Source organism: Pteropus alecto, unplaced genomic scaffold (assembly GCF_000325575.1).
Source record: "Pteropus alecto unplaced genomic scaffold, ASM32557v1 scaffold101, whole genome shotgun sequence".
Lineage (NCBI taxonomy): Eukaryota > Metazoa > Chordata > Mammalia > Chiroptera > Pteropodidae > Pteropus > Pteropus alecto.
In genome coordinates, this window is record NW_006432945.1 from 18723266 (window position 1) to 18728219 (window position 4954).

The window sequence follows — 4954 nt, forward strand, 5'->3', positions numbered from 1 at the left end:
GGCGCAGGCAGAGCACGGGCTCGCTCCTCCTCCGGCTCTGCAAACTCCAGCGGCCCCGCCAGCCTCCTGCTTTTGTTTAGCTCGGGCTCAGGACTCCAGAAACACACACAGAAAAACCACAGCCTCGGAGGAGGAGGAGCTGGAGGAGAAGGAGGAGAGAGGAGGGGGCCGCGGAGGGGGAGGGGCGGGCGAGAGCAGGGGGAGGGCCCTGGAGCCACGCCCCCTTCCACGATTGGCCCTTCGCGAGAACACGGGCCACGCCCCCTTTCCTTGATTGGCCACCGGAGAGAAGACGGTCCCTCCTCCCCCGCTTTCCTGCCTGCGCCTCCTCTTGGGCCTCCTTGGGCTCCTCCTCGCCCGGCGCCCTGTCAATCAGGGTTCAGAGGTGGGCCGGGAAGTAGGCCGAGCTAACACCCTGTCTCCGGTCCTTAAAGGTGCAATGGTGCCCTGGGCCCTGCTCACTGCCCACCCCCACTGTTCTTGCCTCCCTCTCCCGGGTCCTGTCCCCGAGAGAAACGTGTCTACTTAAATGCAAACGGATAAAATTAACACGAAAGACACAGACGGTGTGGGTTTCTCCCCCACACTCCTGTTTTTCTTTTGCTGTAACGTTTGCCATTTAAAACTTGATCCTTTTAAATCCCCAGACCTCAGGCAAACTATTGAGAGCAGAAGTTTGTCAGCACAGAGTAGCTGTGAAACACAATAGAGCTGTTAACATCATTAAAAATGATCCCTAATAAACAGCAAATGTAATAGATTTTTTTAAAATCACAGTAGAGTTAAAAGGAATGTCGAACTGTGACATTTTTGTTGTATGAAAACTAAATTATGGAGTATGAAACTAAATAATGCTGAAAAAAGAGATTAATAAATAAGTTCACCAAATGAAACGAATTCAACATATCTCTCCCTTCCCCCCTGAGGGAAATTAGTTATTTGGCTTAAATACGTAATAAAGAAATGCATTATCACAGCCTGGTTCTAGTTTTTAATATAGTCTAATAAGCATTATTAACTGGGATAAGAAGGAAACTGACATTTATTGAATGCCTACTATGCACCAAGTAATTTACATGAGTTATTTTACTTAATCCCCAAGACATCTCTATGAGTTACAGATTATTATTTCCATTTTATAGAGCGGAACTCAGAAAGGTTAAATAATTTGTCCAAGGTCCCACCGTTATTAAGAGTCAAAGCTGGAATTCAAACCCACGTGTGGCTCTTTCCCAAAGCCTGGAGTTTCGACTCTATGACCCGCCTTGATCTAACAAAAATACGTGACTAGCGTAAAAATTAGTTATGTACTTAGTTATGTACGTATTTCTCATCTTTTTTGAAAAGAGACTTAAGGTACTTAAAGTGATACATATGCAAACAAGATGACTCAAATTGAAAATGAGTAAGAAAGAATGAAAACAAATTAAATAGAATCAGGAAAAAAACTTTTAATACACTCATAGCTAAAGTCCAATACTATTGTTGCTCCAGGCAGACCATGAATTTGCCTCTAGTCTTTTCATTAGGCAAGGTGAGAGGGGAAACCTGCCTGGGTACACAAGTACAACAGCCTTAAGATAAAACAGCAGGAAAAGCCCAGAACATTTTGGAATACAATGCACTCTGCTGTGCAGCCAGCCCTCTTCCTGGTGCCGGTGCAGCCGAAGGAAACGCATCGCGCCACTGCCGACTGCAGCATACTCAACCTGCAAAATGGAACGAAGCCTTGCCAGGTGCTTCGAGATCCTCAAATAAAATGTTATTCTTTTAATCAGTCCAACCTCCTTCCAATTATTACGAAAAAGTTTGGCAAGATAAGGGGCACTTAGAAAGGATTTCAAAACAGTTCTTAACAAGCAACTTGGCACTTATTGGCATGAGGGCATGCAGTAGGAAGTAGTAATTGTAATTACGATGTCATATTACTTCATAACCACTGTTTTATTCACATACTCTTACTCGTAAACTGTTTTTTTAATCAACACTAATAAAAAGTTGAGTATAAAACTACATCCTCAAATCACACATCAATCATACGGCGTGTGAATCAGCATATTTCTTACAATGATGAAGTTATCACATCTTAAAGCATGAAAAGAAGTTAACCCGGAGCCTATAAGAAAGCAGTTTGTGAGCAAGCAATTCTAACTGAAAATCTAGGAAAAGTTCTCCAGGCAAAGTAACGGAAAAGGTACCATGCATAACGGAAGGTCACCATCACCTAGGGACATTTTAGTAGGGAAATAAGAGAGGTACACAACAATACTAATGAGAGTTAGTATTTATCAAGTGCCTTACAATGATTACATGTTATAGTCAAAGTTCTCTGTTCAATACCACAATTGTCTGGCCTCGATACCTATGCTTTTAATTATTACCCTATAGTGTTGCCAAAATACGTTTCAGTGTGTAATAAATGCCGTAGAAGGAACAGTCTGCCTTAAGGATCCCGTAGAGAATGAGAAAAGGGGTCGCCCCGTTAGAGTGATGAGCGGCAGAGTCTGAGGTGCGTCTCCAGGACGGGCCGTATCTGGAAGGCAGGGCATCTCCCCAGGCACGACGGAGAGGGTTAGAGAGGTACGCTTGTGAGGACGTGGGGCAAAGCATTGGAGCTTTATTTGGCAAACGCCAAGGAGCCACTGAGGAAAGCGATTTGTTTGTTTTAAGCAGGGGAGCAGAAAAGTAGGTTTCTAGGAAGAACGATCTGGTCGCCCAGCACGAAATCTTCTGAGAAGAGGAGACAAATAAAGAAGACGAATTAGGAAGGTGCCAGGAGAGATGCAAAGGAGAGGACGACGGTGCGGGGCGCTGGGGAAGAAGGGCCGGCGGGACTCAGCTGAGCGTGGGGGCGGGGCTGAGCGGTGGGCGGGGCTGAGCGCGTGGGCGGGGCTGAGCGCGTGGCAGGGAGGCGAAGAGCTGCCTCGCGCGGCTGAGGCCGTGGCCATCACGGAATACCAAGACAGCCGCAGAAATGCTTTGCTCAGTGCCCATTACGTTTCAGACTGTGTGTACGTGGCCACTCGGTTCTAACAATTTGACACTTTATTTTAACAACTCCCTTGCGAGGTTATAATCTCCACTTTGCAGATGAAGAAACCAAGGTTCCGAGAAGCTGAATTCCTTGACAAAGAATGGATTCAAAAACTCTTATTTTAAATACATCGCAGAGAATGAAGGAAGTTAAGAGGAGAGGCTACCATAGGTGACATAGAATAAAAATTAGAATCTTCTTCCATTTGCATTAAGGAACTTCTAAAAATAGATTCTGCGGGGACCCCCCCACACAAACACGTGACCGCCATACCGTGGGCTGTGACGGTGGGTGGAGGATGCTTTCCTGTACCTTCCACAGCTTGGCAGCGTTCGAATCCCATAGAGATTTAACAAAGATGTGTTGAATGAATGATGCCAGCAACCACACGTGCTGCATTTCTTCAGGATAATAACTCAACACCACTGACTCATGCTTCAAGGACGAGTCGTTACCAAAATTTGACCAACTAGCAAAGTAACGCCCAATCCAACTACATTCGAATGCCTACGAAGTCGCCTCACCGTGTTCACCTCTGTGTCAGGCCTTTGCTTACTCTGAGGGTTGTCGTCCACACTGCATGAGGAGCCGAGCAGCACGCACCAGCTTCCTCATCACGACACGCAGAGCTGGGTGCAAGAACATGCGAGGAGCCCGGCCCATTCTCAGCAAACGTCATGGTGGCAAAGGGACGGGTCCCCTGGCATGGTCACCACCACGTGGTTCTCTGTCATCCAGCAGACGCTCACCTATTCATCTTCCTGGGTATCTTTGATTCGGTCGTCGTCTTCTACGGGGAAAGGGACCGTCCTCGCCCAGAGAATCAGGGCCAGGGTTCGGAACCAAAGGGCACGTGACACAGCTGGTGGCAGCGGGGCCCCTGCCCCAGGGCTCGTGTCCTTCTCCTGCCCTCCCTCCTTGCTCCCCGTCAACGCTTCCGCCCTTTTCTTGACCCGTTCCCTTGTTCTTCCTTTTCTTCTGTCCCCTCCCAGCGTGGTCCTGTGTCCGGGCCTCACTGGGCAGCTTCGAAGTGGTGTTGCGCCCACCGCCCTGCGCGTAGCACTGAAGTCCTGTGTCAGAGCAGGGGCTCTCACCCCGGGGCCCACCAGGGAGCTCGGGGCTTCCGCGAGCCCTCGGGGCTGGACACAGAACCTGGCAGCACGTGCGACTTTGCGTTATTCTCAGAGCAGCGTCGGGTCCTATGTTTATCGGCATCTCAAGGGATTTCAAGACCCGAAGAGGTAACACCCACTGCCTTGGATTGTGGAGTAAGACAAAACGGGCGATGTGCCACCTAGGAAGACCAGGTGCTATAGGTTAAAAAGATGAAAAAATAAGGATTGTAAGCTGACAAGGTCCTTGCAATCTGTAAGGTCAACCAAGAGTTGCCTCACCTAAAAAAAGAAAAAAATGGGGCGGTGGGACATGGAGCCAGAGAGGTGACATCAAACAGGGGAAGGAGCTTTCTCTGAAGCGACTTTTGGGGGTTGGCCCTGCGTGATGAGAAGCCAGACACGGCTAGATCCTGCGAAGGACAACCGGGAAGGCGGGGTGCAGAGGAGCGGGTGGCATTCGCAATGGTCTTGAGCTCGGGCTGGAACTTGAGGGAAAGAAAACCAGAGAGACCTGGAGAGCACCGAAGAGAAAAAGTACACGGAGATGGAGCCGGAGAGGAAAGCAGATGACAAGGGGGCTTTCGGGCCGCGGTCGGGACTGCGGATTCCGCCAGCTGTGTGTGGAATCTCCTGCAGCGTGCCAAGCAGGCCCTGACGCTGAGTACCGAGGCAACAAATATTTTGTGCTGACATACTGTATGCCAGGCACTGCCCAGTCACTGGCAAAAATGCCATTAGTGAGTATGCCAGGCACGGTCCCTGCTCTCAGGGTATTGACATTCTAATGACACGCGTCGAACCGACG